General features: G+C 53.9%; 1 protein-coding gene across 1 annotated transcript in view; it reads right to left on the minus strand.

Moving 5' to 3' along the window:
* The window catches only part of KCNU1 (potassium calcium-activated channel subfamily U member 1), a 196,132-nt gene that overhangs the window by 15,263 nt on the left and 159,466 nt on the right, over positions 1-21,403 (minus strand). The window contains exon 31 of the mRNA XM_066983415.1: positions 3,295-4,051. The gene's annotated coding sequence lies outside the window, so the exon portion shown is untranslated. The remainder of the gene's footprint in view (positions 1-3,294; positions 4,052-21,403) is intronic.

Raw genomic sequence — 21,403 nt, forward strand, 5'->3', positions numbered from 1 at the left:
ACAAAACCAGACCGGCCGCTGGAAGCGCCCCAGAACTTGGCCCCAGCAGCAATTAGCCCATTAATTTGTTCATCTTGATAAAGCTTCAGGGTGCCTTTGATGGGCTGGTGTGGAAAGCCAGATCCCACCTGGATTTCCTTGCTCTACATAGCTGCACGGTTAACCTTACCCACAACTGGCCATTTTTAGCCTAAAGTGGAAAAAAAGCTTAAAAAGCCTTTGCCCTTTTCCCTGCTCCCCCCAGAGCCTCATCACAAGCACCGGGTGCTGGACACATCTCCCCACTGATGGTATTTTTTTTTGGGGGGGGGGATCTCCGGAGACTGGGCTTGTTCCCCAGGCTCCTGGGGCTGTGTGAGCGTGGCCAAGCCTGGCACGGGGTCTCAGCTCCATCCCCAACCCCACCGTGGGCACCAGACCGTGGTGTTTTGGGGTCCTGGGGAGGTGTCCCCCCGGTTTGTGCGATGCCAGCCCCGCTGGGTGGGCGCCTGCACCGAGCAGCTTCGTCCTGCCCCTCGCAGGGAGCCCCTCCTGGGCCGGGCACCGCCAGAAATAAGCTGTTTTGTGACCGATTCACTTTTATTTCTGTTAACTTTCGTCACGAAATAGCAGTCATCGAATCGACACCTCGGTTCCCTTCAGCGTATTCCCTCTAGTGTCATTTTTTGATAAATGCCAAGAACAGGCGAGCAGCAGGAGACCATTATCCTGCGACACGCTCACTCTGCTCGCATTACCTCTGAAATAACACGGGTGCTCGCACGGGTCCCGCAGCAGTCGGGGCAGGGACTGGAGGCCAAGCGGCCGGCGAGGCTCGGACGCTGCCGGTGCCCCCCCAGCGAGGCCCTGCCTCGGAGCTGCCCGGCCCCGGGTGGGGGCAGTACACGGTAAATCCTTCCCAGAGAGGGGGAAAACATCCAGTTTTTAGGTTTTACGTATTCCGCTTTATAGCTTACTTTAGGCAGATTTCTCCCAGATTTTGGAGTTATCCTTCCTTCCCCTTCCCTTTTTTAATTTTTTAAATTTTTTTTTCTTTTTTGTCCAATGACATCTCAAAGACCCCACAGCCTTAGAGATAACAGAGCAGGAGGAGGGACCGGAACACCAGAACCAAACCCAGCACCGTCCAGGCTTCCCCTAACCCCTCACATTTAGATTTTGTGTTTCTTAAAGAGAATCGGGAAAGCTTGAAATCTAATTTGCTATGGAAATAGAAGTTCCTGAGGGTGGTAGTGGGACACATTTTTTTTTTTTTCCATAGCAAAATCACCAGAAAGCATGTTAAAGCCAGCTGGAGATCAGGCACTTGGGGGGGGGGGTGGCTGAACAGGGTCAGGGATCAGGGAGCACAGCCTCCTGCCCTCGCTGAGGGCTCACAGAAATGACGAGCTGAGGGCGAGGAGGCTGTGATGAGGCTGTGATGAGGCTGCTGTGAGGAGGCTGCGAGGAGGCTGCGGCCAATTTCTGGGCCCTCCCTGGCCAGTAGGAGTCCGATCCTGTTCCTCACGTGGCAGGGATTTGCCATCGTTTTGTATTAGCCTTGCACGATCTCGGTATTTATTTTTGCTAATATGACACAATTAAAGGCTAATCGTATCTGTACCTTTCATATCATGTCAGGCAAAATGAATGCTGTTAGGAGGATGATACTAACATGACACGATAGCGCACGGTTAACGCGACGAAACGTTCAGATCGCATTAACGTAAGGCTGCAGGGAGGGAGAGCTGCACGAGCCTCCCCCTCCGGTGGCTCCCTGCAAGTTTTGCTGCTTCCCACTTGAGTCCGTGTGTCCAAACAACCTGTGGGTGGCTGGGGTGGACGTGCCTGGGCTGGGATGGAAGAGAAAAACCCAACGGCGATGGGAGACGAAAACCCATTGGTGTTGGAAGAGGACAACCCAACGGCGATGGAAGAGGACAACCCAACGGCGATGGAAGAGGAAAACCCAACGGCGATGGAAGAGTAAAACCCAACAGTAATGGAAGAGGAAAACCCCATAAACTGCAACTTTCCCAGCCACATCCCTCTGGGCAGCGATGGCTCGCGCCCTGCTGGCTGCTTCCCCTCGCATTGCGCACCCTGCGCTCACAGCATCCCTGAGGCTTTGCATCTCAGGCAACCCTTTCCATCTAAAACTTTGAGGCATGGTGGCCAAACTTGGAGGAAATAATTAACAATTATTTCACAGGAGAAGGTTCCAGCTGGAGCAGTATCTGGTGGTTGAACATATATCTAACAAAGGATTGTTATTTAAGCAATAACCCTTGAGAAATTGGTCGTTACCAGCATTAAACGACTCAGCCCATTGCCAAGGATGGTTAACGCTCTAATAAACTGGTCATTAACTGCAGTAACAATGAATTTCGAGGGGATTATTGCTATTATAAACCTTAATCAATGGTTTATAACAGCAATAATGTGGTCCTTTCTTTTAATGGTAAGTAGTGCGGCATGAGCAGTCTGCTTGGAAATATTTTCGGTCTGGCTGATAAGACAAAAAAGCAGGCATTAAAAGCCTCCAACTCTAAACGCCTCCAGGGAGGAGAAAAGGCCCAGGGAGGTCACCCAGTGAGAGGTGGGATGGGATGGGATGGGATGGGATGGGATGGGATGGGATGGGATGGGATGGGATGGGATCGGGTGGGATGGGGATAAGGATCAGGATGGGATGGGATGGGATGGGATGGGGATGAGGATCGGGATGGGATGGGATGGGGATAAGGATCAGGATGGGATGGGATGGGATGGGGATGAGGATCGGGATGGGATGGGATGGGATGGGATGGTTTCTGGTGAGGAGTGACCCATGGTGGAGTGGTGAGGATGCTGCCCAGGGAGCAGGAAGGAGGGAGCCAGCACCAGGCACGATGCAATCAGCACCTGTCAGAGTTTCCATCACATGCAGGAACCCGAAGGGCGTGCAGCCGCTTTCTTGAAGAGTAACACCTATCTCTACCTCTGCACAAAGAACTGCAGATGTTTTTATGGGTTATAAATTACCCTGTCTCTCAAAATCCAACTGCTGCATGGTACACGGCAGGGCAACCTTCTGCCGCATCCCCACAGCCCGGAAGTGTCCAAGGTCCCCCTTCCCTCTCCTCCCCTGCTACTTGTTTGAAGACTCCTATTGCGGCCTCTTGTTTGCCCCATGAGACGGACATGCTGCTTATTTGCGGTGTGATAAAGCTGAGGATCAGGAAAGGCTCACACTCAGCCTCAGGTGCGCAAAGGACCCAGGCTCAGCGAGGAGACGAGGAAGAAGCCAGCGACGGTGCCGGAGGAGCCCCCTACCTGCGGGCTTTGATCCCGTGCCTGGGTCCGGGTGAGGCACCCCCGGGGTCCGGAGACCTCTCTGCTGAGGGCCGATCAAGCAGCCCTGGCCTGCTCCCTTTTATGTCGTGCTGCACATCCCTCAGAAAGCAGTCTGTGGTGATACAGCAACATATCGGTGTCCTTCCAGAAGGCTTTAAGGAGTGCTCCCCGTCCTGAGCGAGTAGAGCTGAACCGAAAGCTGCTGCTTTGCTAACTGCGTGCTCAGCGCTCCCAGAAATCCCTCGCTGGACCAAGGCTCAGCTCTCGGCCCCGTGCAGGGAATTATCCCCGCTTCTGCTGCGAGCGGCCGCGGGCTCGGCCCCTCTGCCTTTGCCTCAAAGCTCCGGCGGAGCCGGGGAGCTCCCGGGGGAGCTGCGGCCGCTCGCGCTGCACGGCCCGGCCAAGGAGCGAGCTCTGATTATTCCCTGGCTTTAAGGGAGTTTTTCTCTCTTCTGTGCTTGAGATTTTTATGGATCCTCAGAGCTGGTTCTCAATCCCTGCTCTTCTCTCTGCGCTCCTGCAGCTAAGCTGGCTGCGGCCGCAGGAGCAGGCGCCATCCCGTCTCAGGGAGGGCGAAACCATGAGATGTTTGGGGCTTTGGCTGGTTCGGGCCAGCCCCTGGCATCCAACATCCCTTCCACATGGTTCTCTTCTCCCTGGTGTGTCCACGTCCCTCGGAGTGCAGGGGCTGGTCCGTGACGCTTCTCCCTTCGCCTTTTTTCGGAAGAAGGCTGCACTGGAATAAATTGGAAAGTTTACTTCATGTAGCATGGAAATAAAAAAGCTCATTCAGAAAGTTAATGATTTATTTTATAGTTTCATTATCAGGGTCACATTACTCAATAGCATTTCAAACATGTCATTTGTACAAACTATGGTAATTAAAATTTATAACGTACTTCATCAGCGGCATATGAATCTTTTAGCCAGCACTCTGCTGTCATATAAACAGTGTAATTTCAGCTGCAATTCACCCTTTATTGGCTCTCATTTGTGATTTAACAGCCATCAATGACTGTGCTATAAAGAATAAATTAACCATCCGTAAACCTTATGATGACAGGGACAGTCAAACAGACTTAAACTGCCTCCACCAGGCTCTGGTTAGCCAACAGGGATCAGGCGCGGGAGGTGCCGGCGCGAGGGCTGCTCCTGGCCCCGGGGTGCTGAGCGCGCTGCACCCCCTGGGGTGCACCAGAACCTCCCCAGGGGGCTGCTGCCCCCCTGCCAGCGCTGCCCTGCCCGGCAGGAGGAGTTCCAGCTGCCGGCGGGGAGCCCCTGCTTCAAGATCTGCTCCCTGATGCTCTTGCTCCAGAGACGCGTTCCCAAGAGCTGCTACGTCCCTGCACCTCCTGCTGCAGCCACCCTGCCTGCTCCTCCCAGTGCTCCCAGTGCTCCCAGTGCTCCCGGCAGCCAGCCTCGTATGGGCAGAAGGGCAAGGGATGGGCAGCGCAAACCCAAAGCCCAGCAGCTCCGGCCCCGGCCAGCTTTATGGATTTGAGAGCAAATCTACCACGAGCGATTTCTTAATCGGGGGCTCCGTGCAGCCGACAATTATCCCGCAGCTTATTTGCGCCCATCTTTTGCAGAGGGAGCAATACGTTTTAATGGGATCCCTCCTATGCTTAGAGCTGACACTGTACAAAGCTAATAAATGATATGGATTGGATTTGTTACTGAGACATCTCCAAGGAGCCTGGGTCATACAGGCCAATAAAATTGGCCTCATAAATTTACCCTGACACACAGGATTACTCCAGCATTGCTGAGGTCACCTTCTCACACTGATTTATGGCCAGCCCATGGGTTAATAATACTGTTTACGGGGTTGTTGTTTTCCCCTACACGTAGCAGATATTAATCAGCACGTCTGTGCCTTTTTGGCGCTCTGTGGGCGGGTGCAGTGCCGGGGAGACGTGGGGTGAGGACATGGTGGGGAGGGCGAGCTTGATTTATTTTCTAGGCAAGACTTTTTGTGTTTAAAAAAAACTTTCTGAAAGACCTCCGCAACAGGAGCGAGACCTCCCCGTCAGCGAGTCCCGAGGGCAAGGCGGCGGCACTGGGGGCGATTTTGGCCGTTCCCGTCTCTGGCACGTCGTGCCGTGCTTGTGCAGCACGTGGCACCAGGAAATTCTGGTCCACCGGAGGGATTTTGACACCCAGGGAACGGTAATTCCCACCTGTTTCATTGCTGGGGGAGCAAGCACCAGCACAGCACCTCTGCACCCGTCTGGGTGTGCAGGCGAGTGGGGGGGGGGGGGGCTGAGGCTTGACTGCAGGGCAGCAGCCGGGCTGCAGGCGTGCCACCGGGCTTTTCCTGGCCCCACCAAAGTCAGAGCGGAGTTTCACCACTTTTGGCACACTTGGGTGTAGCACCACCCAGCTGGCGCTTATTTTTGGGATTTCACTGCTTTGCTGCCAAGTAAGAGTCAGTAGGTGGCTCTGGGCAGGGGGCAAGCACCAAACCCCCGTGGGAGCACTGGAAAGCGTCGCCCAAATTTCGGCTCCATCCAAACACAGCGGCAGCACGTAAAACCCAGACAGCCCCCGGGACACCCCCGGCCCCGGTTACACCCGCTTCAGTTTGTCCTTCCCTGGCCTGAGCCCAGCAGGCAGAGCCCAAAGGCTGCTTTCCCTTCCCAACCCACGCACCTGTACGCCCGACCACATCACGAGGACAAGGCCGGGTTTTTCCTGAAAAAACACGGAAAGACACAGCCTAGCGAGCCTGCTCTCCGCCCCGGCCCTCTCAAACACACTTTGGGCTTTCTGCTGTTTGCCCGGGCTCAAAACCCTGCAGTAAGGGGGGCAGAGCTGTGTGTCCGTGTGTCCGTGTGTCCGTCCCTGCCCGGTGACATTCCCAGGAGTGCTCCCTGTCCCCTTCTCCAGCACCAGGAGCGGCTCCGCGCGCTCAGCAGCCGAGACCCGGGGCAGCCAGCCTCGCTCCTGCTGCTTCGTGTTATTTTCATCCTGCCCTAATAGGAGGGGACAGGTGAGATGTGCTTCAAAACACTGTAATCATATTTTAAATGGAAATGAAATGTGTGAATTAAATGTAAATTACAGCAGAATGGAAGGACAATCACTATTAGTTAAGGTCTGACACCTATTTTTGCAGACCTTTCCTAAATGCCACAACTTGTTTCTCCGCGCTTGTGACGAGGACTTGTAATTACGTGGCAGCTGCTCCTGCAGCCGGGCGGGCGGCGGGTACCGAGGGGGGCCGGCGTATTTCAAACAGCGATGGACTGCTTGTTGGTTCTGCAAAATTATGAAGCAGCAATGATATTTTTATTCGGGAACCATGAAAATAAACCTTGGTGTTTTCCCCCTGAAAAGGTGAAGCGGTAATACAAAAGGACGTTTTTATAGAGTCAATTTATTTAAGGGTTCCCCCATTTGCTTTTATATTGGAAAAATATGTGCCCTGCCAATAAGCCAAAATTTCTTCTTTATCTTTAATCTCTTCCCCACCTCCCCCGAGCCTCTGGCTGTTCCCACAGCCCCGCGGTGCCTCGCAGCCTCCCAGCGAAGCCTCGCTTGATTTTTCACGATGGGAAGCGTCCACAGCCCCTCGCCAGCCACGGCACCGGGGTGCGAAACGCGGCGCACAGGGACAGATCCTGCCCTGGGGACGCTGCAAAGCCAGGCAGCAGCCGGGGATTTGCTTCTGGGCATGGGGATCTCCCACAGCAGGGTCAGAAGTGGCACGCCGGGGCCAGGGCACAGTCAAGGGACAGCATCCCCGCCTGGGAGAAGTTGGCCACAATTCTGAGACAACTCGTACGCGATGAAAACGGTGCCTGGTGGGGGAAATGGTGCTGAGCAGCTCCTGGTGGCACCCGTCCTTGGGTGACAGCTTCGTGATTCAGAGATTTCCTCTTGTGCCCAGCGTCCTGCCTGTCCCCCCCGTAAAGACAAAACGTTTACTGATCCCACCGCCACCGGGGTGGCTGCGGGAATTTTTCAGCCAGGAAAAAAAAAAAAAAAAGAGCAGCCCTGTCCCGAGGAAGCTGAAAGCTAAGTGCTGATTTAACCTGCTGTTAGTACCTGCGGCTACTTGGCAAGTTTTTGATTTTCTAAGTACTGGACAGCAAATAGTCAAATGAAAACTGATAGCTCCGAGACCCTGAACATATTGTCCAGGACATTTTGCTCTGATGTATATGAGCTTAGGTGAGGAAACGCCTGGCTCCGGGCATCACGGGGGGCATGCAAATGTCATTTTATGCACTCGCAGACATTTAGCCACACTCGCAGACATTCAGCCACACTCCAGCAGCAGGGCTGGAGCAAGAAACAGGTTTTGTTCATTTCTCAGGTTTCCCTTCCCCTTTTCAAAGCAGAAGATTATTTGCACTTAATTTCTTGCAATGTTGTACAATCCCATACATCATCCCGTGTTGGGATAATCACAACATTTAATTCCGGTTCCAATAGTTCTTACAGATATATATATATGGTACATTGAAACAAAATGCGTTTTGAAATGGAAAAAAACCCTATGCCATTTAATTCCTAAAAGGTCAAACTGAAATGCTTTGGCCTTATCGAAATGATTTTCTCCTTTGATTTTTCTTTCCAAATGTAATTTCATCAAAATCAGTGCATTTCCGCAAATGTTTCACCTTTGGTGAAATGGCATCCTCTGACAGGGAAGGGCTTGGTGTGGAAGCTCCTGACCAGCTCTCGTGGCTGCCGGCAGGCGGGGAGTAGCTGGGAGTGAGCGTGGGGTTGGCCCCGTGGGCACTGAGGTGTGCCGGGCTGTGCCGAGTTGTGCCGGGCTGTGCCGAGTTGTGCCGGGCTGTGCCAGGCTGTGCTGAGTTGTGCCAGGCTGTGCCAGGCTGTGCCGAGTTGTGCCGAGTTGTGCTGGGCTGTGCTGGGCTGTGCCGGGCTGTGCCAGGCTGTGCCAGGCTGTGCCAAGTTGTGCCAAGTTGTGCTGGGCTGTGCCGAGTTGTGCTGGGCTGTGCCGGGCTGTGCTGAGCTGTGCCGGGCTGTGCCGAGTTGTGCCGGGCTGTGCCAGGCTGTGCCGGGCTGTGCCGAGTTGTGCTGGGCTGTGCCGGGCTGTGCCGGGCTGTGCTGAGTTGTGCCGAGTTGTGCCGAGTTGTGCCAGGCTGTGCCGGGCGCGATGCCGCGGTGCCCCTCGCCTCCCTGCCTGGACCGCTGCGGGACGCGCGGCTGCGACGTGCCAGAAACTCAGAGAGAAGTTTGGAAGAAGTCAGGACACAAACCAAAGCAGGGCAGAGGGGAAAGCAGCAGCTAACTACAGGCAGAAGAGTCCGCAAGGACAGCACTGCCATGAAAGCAAGCATGCACCAAGCCAGGAGGCTTTGCACCACGGACAAACACGAGGCAGGACCCAAACCGAGCTGTTCCGGCTGGAAACCAGCAGCGAGGAGCCCAGGCGAGGGCTTTCTCCAGTGCCACGGTGCCCGGCCACTCACTACACGAGCACAGAGCTCAGCCTGTGCCCACGCACCGAGCGGGCTGGGGCTATGTGCCAGGGCCAGCAGCGGCACGGCACCGACCCCCAGCACGGCACCGACCCCCAGCACAGCCACAAGAGCTGGGCCAGCAATGGGATGAAGGCGACGGGATGAAGGGGAAATGGCTCTCATTCCTATCAGGTGATTCACCACCCTGGCCTGTGCCGAGTCCTCCCTTCTCCCTGAGCATGCAGGGAGGATCCAGAGCCTTCCTGCCTGTTTTTACAAAGCTTGCAGCATTGTCAGGAAGGAAAGGGTACCATCTGGTTAGCCCTTGTTTACTGCACACCCTGCCAGTTTGAGCTTATTAATCATATTTACCCAAGTATCTTAATTACTCCCTGTCTAGCGACTTGCCTTGCACTCAGCTGTTGACCCGCTCCCCTCCCCTCTCCCTCGCTCTTTTTTTCCCCCTTCTTTTTAATTCCGTTCTATCATTAATCACAGGAGCAGCGTGGGCAGAGGAATCCGCGGCTCGCCTCGCACCGCCGTGGTGCTGCATTCGCCGCGGCCGGACCGGGGCTCACCGCTGGCCCCTGGAAAACTGCAGCACGGCCGAGTGCAATCAGGTGGCCAGGACGCCGTAGGGGACCCGTGCCCAGCTGGGTGCATGGGTCCGGGTGCTGCTGGGTGCTGCTGGGGCTCCCTCCCTGCCGTGCCGGGGCTCGCCGCGCCGGGGCTGGCGGAGGGCGTGAGCGCGTGGCGAGGAGACACCATTAAGGATGGTAATTTGTTGATCCAGGCTCTCCCGGCGCTCCAGCGCGAGAGTGGCACCGTTTTCTTTACGACCTCATAAAGTCACAGCCGAGAGGCCGATTTGGAAAACAAACTGCCTCAGGTTGACAGATAATTAGATACAGGGGACATATTATACGCCTTTGCATATAAATGCGCTCTGAAGCACGTTGGTTCATCAGAAGTTTAGGCTACAGGAGGAGCAGGTAGTCCTGGCACATCAGGATATATGCCCTGGTGCCGCCCGGAGACGACAGCTCCATTTTATGGCCCTTTCAGCTCCCGTTTGCTGTGTGCTGTGAGCACGGCTGCGCTTGGGAGGCCGAGCTGCCCGGTTCGGTTCGGGCTGGGGCTGGGCTGCTCCTCCCCGGCAGCCCCGCGCGGGAGCTTCCCCCTTCCCCCGAGACGGGGCTTGCGCTTTGCATCTCGGATTTTATGCTCCCGTGCTTGCAGCAGGGAGGAGTGGCTGAGCGGGGATTCATTACTATTATTACTATTTTTGTGTTCCTATATCATGTCCAAACCTCACTCTTCCTGCAAGTGAGCCCGCTGAGAACAGCGGAGCAATTCGGGGATGACACGGCCCTTGTATTTATACGGCAATTCGGCGTCCTGCTCTCCCAGCCCCCGAACCACGAGGCTCCAGATATTAAAACAAAACAAAACAGTTGGGGTTCCTTTTATGCACTTCAAGATTTAAGGTGCCATCCAGCCGGGTTGTCAAGCTCTCAGGGTTTGCTTTTCCAAACGAAAGCCAAGATCCCTGCACGACCACGCGTCCTGCTGGGGGTGTTTGCGGAGCACAACCCTGACGTGTAGGATTTGACCAAATTCTGTGTGCATTTTGCATGTACCTCCACACTCGCTTTTCAGGGGTTTCTCCCCCTCCAGATTGGATCTGCCCCACACTAAGGTAGCCTCTCCTTCCCAGCTCCCCCCCCTACATCTCCCTCTATTTTTGGGGGGAGGCAGAAAATGTCAATTAAATGGCCATGTTCCCAAGGAAAGCTTCATTATCAATCATTCTCCCCCAGAAAGGGAAAATAAAAATGTGTGTGGGAAAGATAAAGCTGTCAGAAAAGGAAAGGGAAAAAAACATCCAACCCTGAACCCCCAGCAGCCCCCATGGAAGGAGGGGATATAAATAGAGTCGCTGTCACTTTGACGAATTAGACCTTCTGTTAATTAGGATACATCGATTTAAGGGTTGTCCAACCAGATAGACCTCTTTCCTTTCCCTTCCCTCACAAACTGCAGCCCAGGGTGGCGGCAGTGCATCTGCACCCTGCCTCTCCCTGCCTCCTCCTTCAATCCCATTTCCACTTCTGCGTCAGAAGGGAGCCCGGGCAAATCCTCCCGGGTGACGTGGCAGAGCCGAGGCTTGAGCATGCCTTCGGTGGGGAAAATGCTGGCGGGCTGAACCGTGGCGTGTTTCTGGCCAGGAGTTACCGAGGCTGGGGGCTGCGACGGGGTCTGGCCCCAAGTTCAGCTCGGGATCGAGCAGGAGCCAGCGAGGCCAGGCGGAGCGAAGCACCCGCCGTGCCGCTTGGGGAACGTCGGCCACGGGGGGATCGCACAGGGCGAGTCAAGATCAGGGCTCCAAAAAAAAAAAAAAAAAAAAAAGCCCGGCATCTGCAGCTGAGGCTGCGTCTCCAAGTGCACGTGGGCGCTGCGTCAGCAGCACATGGAGCAGCGAGGTTTCAGCAGGTGGCACAAAGCAGGGCCCTGCGTGCCTTGCCTGAGCAGAGCCCTGGGCACTGCAATCCTGTCCCCTCCGTGCCCTTTGTGAAGTGGTGCCCCCCTCGTGCCGGCCCTGACAGCAGCTCTTGGCTCAGGTGAGCCCCGGCTTTGTGCTCTCTGCACCCTCGACCTCTCCTGCTCCTCCCTGCGGCCCCGCGGCAGCCCTCCAGGCTTTGCGGGTTTCTCTGTGCCTCCTGTCGTCACTCGAGCACCAGCGAGTCCGAGGGAGAGAGGGGAGAAAAAGTGCTGTGCTGTGTGGATTATTGTGTGTTTGTCATCTGGAATGGTATAAGCTGTAGGTACAGCATCTCCCAGCGGTGATTTATGGCCCCTGTCAGGCAGCACCAGCGCTTTGTCTGCTGTAGCGTGGAGGATGAATGCGGCGCTGTCAGCACGGGCAGGGCAGTCTTTCTCTCGCTCTGCTCCGCACACTCGCTCCCCATTTCACGCCACTGAACATAAACAATCTTTTGTAAACCTGACAGTCACACTTGCTTCTTTGGAAACATAAAGCAGGAATGTATGACTCGGCTTTCATTACCCAATTTCCTGGGCTGTGCAGAGAGCTCTCCAGGAAGACGGAAAAGGGGAGACCCCCAGAGGGCTGGAGAGATCCCAAAAAAAGTACAGGAAAGGGCTGCACCCCCCTGCAGGTGGTTCCCAGCACCCACCAAGAACAACCGTGCCCACATACGTGCTCTGCACCGTGATTCACGCGGGTATTTCCCACCACAGCTCCGGCACCAACGTGCCCGTTGCAGGCAGCAGCTCTGCCTTCCCAGAGCAACGCACATCACCAGCCTCAGCGTTTGCCCAACATCTTCCTTCCTCAAGCAGAAAATCTAACAGCAGCGTAACACCGGGACCACAGCCTGCTCGGTAATGGGCTCCCATGTGCCCACCAGACGTAACAGCCTCACAAAAGCTAATGCACCGTTATTGCTATTAAGAGTAATTGTAATAATCCTTTATCCGGAAAGTGCCCAAAGCTCTCTGGTCAGCTCCAGCTTTTCCCGAAGCCAGAGTTCAGAAGGCACGGTGGGAAATGGGCAGAAAGGTGGGGAAGGAGCCAGCCGAAGAGCTCTTCTCAGCCCCTGGGGCCCCAAACCGATGAGCTCTGCATTGGCCTGCTGCACGTGAGGCAGGATTGCTCCCAGCACCCGGGGCTACCCCAGCGTGCAGGTGAGGTCCCCAGCCTTGGTGATGAGTACTTGGGGCAGGAGCACGCAGGGTGGTGGGGCTCGAGGTGCTAACGGGGATGCACGCGCTCACCGGCGGGGCGCTGAGCCCCTCAGTGATGGGTAGCGGGGAGGTTCAGGCACTGGCATAAAGCACCGTGGATTTAAAACCTGCCAAGGGGCAGCGTAAATGCTGTTGATCTTGCGGATGCCAAATGGTCTGAGGAGCAGGTCCGGCCTGCTCCTGCCGCGATTTACTGCTCCTGTGCTGAGTGAGAGGGCGGCACTCGCACGGAGAGGAGCTGGAGCCACGCCGCTCGTCCCCATGCCAGCGGGGACACCGAGCGGCACGGCTCCTCGGTAAGGTGGGAGGAAGCAGGCACAAAAAGCAAAGAGGAAGGAGCTCCAGCCCCATGGGCCCTCCTGGCTCCCAAACAGTTGCCGACACCCGGCCGGCTCTGGGTGCGCATCGCCTCGCCTCGCCTCGCCGCCGTGTTTCACAGCAGCAGCTGCAGCCGTGCCGGGACCATCTCTTCCCTGTCCTCTCAAATCCTTCCTTGTGACTTTGGGATCAGGGACGCCAGGCTGGGGGGGCAGCGCGGCGGAGGAGGGAAATCGCTCGCAACTACTTCGCTGTTTTCTTTTCCAGATGGTTTGGTTTGGAAGTTCTTCCGTGCAAGCCTGAGCGCCGAGCCCTGAACATCTGCTGAGGAGGAGCCCGCTCAGTGTAAATGCAGAGAGGCTGCTGGAAGGGCACATTTCGGGAGGGTTTCGGGCTCCCGGTGTGGGTCACCCAGCAGCAGCCCATGGCAGTGGCTGTAGCTGTGCCAAGGACACCTAGAGCTTAGGGAGACGCACCCTTTAAAAAAAAAAACCACATAGTTGCATAAATCTGAAGAAGCAAACAAGCTGGTTTCTTACGTTGTGGCCTTTTCAACGAGTTTTAAAACAATTATTTATACTCGTGAGCACAACCAAGTAGCTGTTTTAGTGGCAGCACCGCCTCCATGCTTTTAGCTGCCGATAGAGCGCCTGCATTAGCAGCTGGGACGGCTGGGGCTGACCGTGCTGGAGGCCTGCAGGAACCACAGAAAATATGAGTAACCAGTTCAAGGGATCAGGGAGAGGAAAGGAAACTTTCCTGGCAGGTTGCTGCTCCGGGCGCTGTCGGCTCGGGGGTGACTCGCTGTTGCCACGACCTCATGGAGAGTGCCCGTGTTTGTGCAAGCGCTGCCGGGTTCGCTGGGAGCTTCCTGCGGGAGGGATGAAACCGGAGCCACGCCAAAAGTGGCACCAAATCATTCATCTGCAAGTAGGAATAATTGCGACAGCAGATGATGTATAAAGAAAAAAGGAAAAAAAAAAAGGCTGGGGAAGCCTGAGAGATGCTCGGCGCCCGGTGCGAGCGCTGGGCTGGGGGCTGACGTCTGCCCCCTGCCTCCTCCTGTCCGAGCCCTGTGCTGCACCGTGTCCTGCTGCCAACACACCAGTGACCCCAAGCCATGGAGGTCCCTCCAAAAGCTCTTCAACAATGGTCCCGATGACCTCTGAGCAAGCTCTTCCCTTCGTCCAACCTGCCCCTGCACGTGCATTTGGGTGTCCATAAGCACACAGGAATGTACGTGCTCGCCTGCTTGGAGCACACAGGAGAAGCAAATCCAAGGTTCCCTGTTGTACTTTGCGGGGAGAGACGTGTAAACTACCAGCGTGGGCTGGATTTCTTCCTTTTCGACTCTGACCCATGGATTTTAATAAGAGAAACCTTCTACAGCACAGCAATCTGGCTATGGAGAGAGCAGAATTAGACAGCCAAGCCAATTGACCGGCATCTCTTACACTTTACACAGGATTTTAATTTTAATGAACCCGCAGTGGTTGCAAGGTTACATCTTCAAATCCATTTCATCCTCCTCCCGTCACACCATAATCATAAATAGCGCTGGCTTTAGAGAGGTGTTGTGTTTAATTGAAAGTTCACTTGCAGCTTCCATCAATTTGCTTTCCTGTCCCCTACAAACAACCTATCATTTTAGTTAAGGACAAAACCAGAAATTTTATGGAAAACAAGCTGCTTGCAGAGAAATGATAATTAGGTGACTGTTTTGGAGGCCAGAACACTAAACAACAATTCAATTATGTCGTTGTCTGCTCTTTTTTCATAACAAAATAATTGTTGGTGTATGGGAACTACTGAAAAAAAAATGGGACCAGCTGATTTTTGTGGTGATAAGTGCAGCTGGGAACAGAGGGTCCCAGGCCCCATCAAACACCACATGTACTTTGCTGCTACTTTGAAGAAATTTTAGAGGGAAAATACACATTGGAAAAAAAAAAAAAGAAAGTGGAAAATTGTTTAGCCCTTTCCACCTAATTTGACCTCCTTTCTCCTTCCCAGAGACAAAATAGAAACCAGACAGGATTTGGGAAAGCTGAGGGAAGGGGAAAAAAACTATTAAAAAAAAAAAAAAAAAGATTTTCCCTGAAATAAATACGCTGATTTGCTGCCTTTGTGCCGCACAAACACAGAGCCACAGACGCACGCAGATACCCACACCTTGGCCCCGCACCAGGGACAAAGCCACTTGCCCAGGGCCGTGCAGGAGGGCAGGGGGACGAGCCAGGCATCCTCCCGCACCCAGAGACCTGCACCGCTCGCCACCCTTCCACCCTTCAGCTATTTATTGTTTGTTCTGTCTGAGCTTGTCCTCGACGGACAAAAAAAGCTGGAAAAAAAACCCAACAGCCTTTAGTTGCAGGGGGACACAGAGGGAGAAAGCAGCAAACTCTGGGGCTGGGCTCCCTCTAAGGACGGGTGCCATCACCCCTGGCACAGCCCCTCCTTGGTCAAGCTAAAAGGCAGAGCCAGCACAGAAGCTTCTACGAGATGAACAAGCTTAAGGAGATGAACGAGGTTTTTGCTCTCATAATTTAGCCTCTGGTGCTCGGAGTGTTCAAGCATATTTCAAACTGAATCGACGTCCTAGGAGGAGCACGGGCAGGATATAGAGCAGCAAGATTTAGCTAACGTATAACCTGCAACCGCCTCGATCCCCAGCCAGGTAGTGATGGAAATGCCTTAAACATCGTGTGTCTGCAGGTAGGGTGAGTTTGCTTGAGTGTAAAAACGACCCCAACGTCAACCAGCTGCTACCAAACTGCAAAGAAAACCATCGTAGTGCATTCCGACCCACTTGGCTCGTTCTGCAATACCATAATACCAAACTGAGCCGCGCCATGCCATGTGCTGTCCATTTGGCTTTGTGTGCTGGGGTCATGCTGGTTTAGCTGGAAAACTGAACCCACATGGAAAACCAAATACTGGGCACAGAACTTCCTTAGAAGAAAATGGCACGTGCATGCTTGAGATCGCATTCAGGACCTCGTAACCGTACCGAGTGGTGGCTTCAGCTCCTGCCAGCTAAAATCTGCATGGGTAAAACTCCTTCCAGCTTATTCCAAGTCCTATCGAGTTTTAATGTTGTTTCCCTGTGCTAAGGGATCCCTCCTAAGCTGTGCCCGTCCCAGCTGGCATCATTTCTCCCCGTCCCACTCGGGGTGAGCACACTTATTTCCATGGGGAGCATTGATTATTTTTCCTGCAGCTGCACTTGCCGCGCACAGGAGTTATGGGGCTTTCCACACCTGCGAGAGAAACATTATCCTCAGCCTTCAAGGGTGAAGTATCCTATATTTAGTTGGACTAAATAATGATTCTTCTCTATCTTTCATATCAGGATTTAAGAGCACCCTGGAGCTACAAAGTTTATTAGAACCCATAAGAAGAACTGTACCATAAACGGGACAACCGTGGCCATAAACCTGCACCTTGAAGTTGTAACAAATCCTGGGATGTTGAAGTAGGACACGGTCTTGTCTCAGTCAGCAGAAAGGAAAAGAAAAAAAAAGGAAAGAAAAAGGAAGAAATGCAAACTTAAGCAGAAAAGAGGCCTGGAAATATAGAGGAGAAGAAAGGGAAAAAATAATAATAATAAAGAAAAGCACGCTGCTTGCATAGCCCTCTCAGCAGGAGCCCTGGGAGAGGCGCCCACATGATAAAACACAGCTCGGATTAATGGGGAGAGAGCAAGGGGCGCCCGCGGGCGGAGAGGGCCGAGCAGGTGGGAGGCAGGAGGTGCGCGGTGCTGCCGGGCGGCGGGATGCTCGCGCTGACTGCTCCTCATGGCCCGCTGCCAACAGCACGAGGGGACAAAATCGCAGAGACTGGGGGCAGAGGCAGGGTCCCCTCCTGGTAACATGTGCTGGAAATGGGCTGGGGGTCCTTGTCCCCTCCGTGCCACCCCACGGCCCTTGGGACCCAAGGAGCATCACGCAGCCACCCCACGCCTCTTCTCCGTTGGGCTTCCCCTCCTCAGCTCTCCTACCTCGTCACTTATTCAGCTCCTATTTCCTTTCCTCGGTAGCCAAAATAATCTCAGCATCTAAACCTCCCTGCTCCCTCCGTTTCCACCCCTACCCACACATGGGGGGCTGAAGCGTCGTGGTTCAAACGTCTCCTGCCCTCTGCGGCCACCGTGGCCGCGTGAGCCCAGGACCCGGCTCTGGGCTGCAGAGCCAGAGAGAGCCCCGTCCCTCCCCACCAGCCTTCACTCTTTGTCACATCGGGTTATTTTTGCTGCTGTTGAATAGATTAAATGACAGAGGGCTTTTTTTTTAAAGTAATTGAGTTTTATTTTGGAGAGGGAAAAATGGAGAGCTAAGTGGGAAAAGGAGAGAGATAGGAATAAACCACACATCTTTTTATATAGGATCCACAGTTAATTCTTAATTAGAACTGACAGATGCTTCTCCCATAATCCTATTCCCAACATGTTCTGTTTGCTTTGTTTGGCGCTGCATGATACATGGTGGCATCGTAATGACCTTTTGCAACTCGTCCTGGAAGTGTTATTGGCACTCCAATGATTTATTGCATGTTCCAGTTGATTACTGGGCCATTTGTCAACATTTTTTTTCGCTCTCCATAAACCTGTCTCCTGTGTCACAGACATTCGCTAGCATGAAAATTTAAACAAATACAGTGTGCGGCTCGCAGGCAGCGTCTGACTCCTACTCCAGGCTTCCAGCACAAATTCATTCTGGCCTCAGCAAGCGTTTAAACTTTGCAGCGCTCGAGCATGAGGCGCTGCCTGCAGAGTGCATCAGACAATGGGAGACCTGGGCATTGCTTTGAGAGTCTTATTTTAGAAAGCTATCTCCGGGTGATCCATGCTACTTGCTCAATTGTTTATTGGCGTTTTGGTACCACTTATGGGAATGTGGGAAAATCAGTACTGGAATTAACCACCAAAATAATTATCCTTAAAATGACTGCCTGAGGATAGGCTGTGTTCTCCTCCGCAATTACCATCACGGATTTTGAGCGGCAGGGAGAGGCGCTGGCGAGAGGAGCAGGGCAAGGGGCTGGGGGCACTGGGGGCTGCCCTGGGGCTGTGCAAGTCCCCCGACCCCACACATCTGGAAGCACAGCCAAGGGCAAATGGAGCCTTGCTACAGGAAGAAGGCTTTTGGGACAACTGCAGAGCAGACATCACTCAACTCGGCAATGCTATTTTGAGGAGATAGGTTAGGGATCGGGGAGGGGATAGGATTCAGACTGACCAGACTTCTAAGGTCAAAAATGCAATTATTATGGCCTGAAAGGGGCCAGAGTCCCTCGTGCTGATGAAGTCCCAGGTCCCCAGGGCACCCTGAAATGGCCGCCACGAAGGGAAGCACCCAGAGCCACCTGCCTGCTTTAAAAATCCTGGCCCGTCACTAAACGGGATGTAGTGGCTGTTACAGTGGCCTGGAGCATCTGCACTGCATTTCGAGGAAGCTTTTCCAGGCACTCGTATAAATCACCACTTCTTGCTGCAGTAAAGGAAAGGTATTGTTTCACTGCTGTGACATCAATGCAGGCCACATAAATAATTTTTTATTAAGTGTGCAGTGCCCTGTAAAAATACACACACAATTTGAGGATACTGCAGAGCGAATGCAGAAGCACGGCCAGCTCTAAATAGTCTTTGCTGTGCAGAAGAAGCTGGGATGAGAAAGGAAACTCGCCGGGGTGGGGAGCGGGGTGGCTGGGTCTTTTTCCAATTCCAGCTCCGATCGGCATGTAATGTATGGCTTAATTTCCTCTCAAATTAGACACTTGATAAAAAAAGTTATTATATCTGTCAAGTTGCCAGTGCTTTTTATGAGTGTGATAAACTAAGAACCACTGCTTTACAAACCTTGATAGGATGTTTCAGTACCTGGAAAACAATTTTATTGCAGCCTGGACTACTAACAAATTGCAAATACTGATTAAGCCATAAAGTTACAACAACATTAAAAAATAATGAGAGGTTATTGCACAGGGGGAAGGCTCTTAAGCAGCGGATGCAGCCGCCCGTTCTCCATTGTGCACGGTAACAGGCCGACCTGCAAAGTGCATTTCCCCAGCAGAGCTTCCCCATCCGCCGCCCCGAGCGGGGAGCCCGGCTGCGTGCAGGTGCGGGGGTGGCTGACGGGGAGCTGTGTGGCTTCTTCCCTCTGTGGCCATGCTGGGAATCCCCTTACAAGCGTTTATATCTGCACCCTGTGCTTTCCTGACTGGGGGGATTTGAAGCCCCCTTTGCACAGGGACACTGCCGGGGCCCGGCTGTGGCACAGATCTCGGTGGGCACCGCTGTGCTTGTCACCGGGCTCGGTCTGCAGATCTTATTTGGAGCAGCCTCCCAGGAACAGAGGGCAAGTGAGGCTCTCCTGGCTGCCTGACCGCGGCCACCATGGCCGCAGGAGCAGGCCCCTGTCCACCGGAGGACAGCGCCTCAACAGGAGCAGGGCGCTTCGGGCCCGTAAAGGCCCAGGGCAGCCTCCCCAAATGGCTGCGGCCCTGTGCTAGGACTCTGACACTCGTCTCCATCTTGAGCAGGAGCTGAGCTCCTGAATATCAAACAGCCTGGCTCCCAGATCTCCCGGTGGCTCAGTTCCCTACCTATAAGGTTAAGTCAGAGCACTACAGCATGGGGACAGGCAGAGGCTGTGCTGAGGGCTCGGGGTCTTCCTACACCCCACAGGCCTGTGCTGGCGGGCAGAGGGATGCGCTGCCTTTCCTAACTAGAACTGAAATATCAGGCCGTGGGGGAACTGTGGGGCAATTTTTCATCTAACACGCCAGCGCACGCTGAACCCAGTGTGCCTGAGAGCCAGCACCAGTCACCAGCACTGGGTAAAGGGAGAAACCCAGACATCAGCCCCCCGACACCGCCTGCTGCCCCCACCCTGCCTTCTGCTGCATCCGACCCCCCGCCGCACAGCTCTGCAAACACGAGCGTGTTTGAACAAGGCTCTCATAATGATTGTTTGGACAGAGACTAGACTGCCAAAACCTCCCGGGGAACCGGAGAGAAATTCCTGCTGGGAAGCTTCTCCGGCGGCCGGGCCCTGTGCAGAGCTGCCGGGGTTTGGCAAGCCAAGCACAGCCGCGTGTCGGCGGGGCTGTCAAAGGCCATCGGACCGCGGTGAGGTTCGGGGATAAAGCACACCAAGAGCCTTCCCCAGGCCGTGGCGGAAGGCAGGGCTAGATGTGCCAGCAAGACAAAAAGATCACCCTAAATGTCAGTAAAATACATGCCTCTGAAGTTTTTTGGGTACTTTGGGGTCTTTGTGGATGAAAGGTAATATGCACACTTAAATTTCTATTAGCATTTCTTTAGCCACGCACGCTTGTGACAAGAGCTGGCCAAACTCTTCAGAGTGAGCAATTTATCTGATTAACCCTCTGCTAGTCTCCTTTTTAACCATATCTGGGTTATCTGTGACGTTCCATTGATCTCAGTGATTCACAGGTTTCTGGTAAAGAACCCTTCCTGCAGCCCTGTCTCCCAGCCCGGCGGCTCCCCAGGAACATTTGCTTTCACTGCTGCCCTTCAGGTCTGACTATTCAGAGCGTGCAACTGGTGACCTCAATCACACGAAACTGGTTTTGGTCTCTGATTAATAACTTGGCTGTGCGAAGGCCAATGGCAATATGAACTCCTGTACGGCAGGGACACCGCAAGGACAATACAAATCACCTCTCGGCTCTCTTGCTTTGTCAACCCTCCCAGAGCAGAACCGCTTCCAAACTGGGGCATTTCCATGGCGGGCAGTGAAAGCCCACACCTGCACATCAGACCTGGCCCCTGCTCACAGGCACCCTGTCCATTACCAGCCCTTGTGCCAGGATTGATGATCCACTTCACGAACACCTGAAGAAAAGTTGCAGTAGAGGGCTATGAATGCAGCGGCATCACAAAACCACTCCAAATTCAAGCTAATATTCACCCTTCTTCTCTTTCCCACCATCTGCTGAGCTGTGCTCGCTACGCAGGTGCTTTGAAAGTCCCCAAGTCTGGGAGGATGCAAGGCAGGCTCAGCTGGGACTTCACACCTGGCAGATCCTCCTAATGGCATTTTTGCCCTGCAGCAGCCTGCCTTCCACAGCCCAAGGTCCTCGGGCGCATGTCCTTTCTTCCTGCTCCTGAAGAGCAAACTTTGCAGCTCTTCCTCCCTCCGGCTCTGTTCAGGGCCGTGCTCAGTTGCCGCACTGCCGTGTGGCTGAACCAGCAATGCTGCGACTACAAGTATTTAGGGTTCTTGCCAATCAGGTGGATTCTTAAAGTTGATTAAAATGTAGTCACTAAAGAAAATAACTGAAAGAAGTGAAGCAATCAGGCAGGCAGGAAGATGAAAATAACAGAGAGAAAATGTCTTCTGGTGCGGCAAGATGGTCCTGTGGAGAGGGCCACGGTGACCCCAAAAGAGGCCTGCTCCTTTCTCCTTGGTCTGGCCTGAAAGCAGAGCCCCTGTGTTGCTACAAGCAGAGCTTTTCATCTGACCTCCCTGGAAGGAAAACTATAGAAAAAGTATTGCAAAGGTGGAGATAGAGGGGAATCCTTTTTTTTTTTAAACTGAGCT

Source organism: Anser cygnoides, chromosome 26 (genome assembly GCF_040182565.1).
Source record: "Anser cygnoides isolate HZ-2024a breed goose chromosome 26, Taihu_goose_T2T_genome, whole genome shotgun sequence".
In the NCBI taxonomy this organism is placed as follows: domain Eukaryota; kingdom Metazoa; phylum Chordata; class Aves; order Anseriformes; family Anatidae; genus Anser; species Anser cygnoides.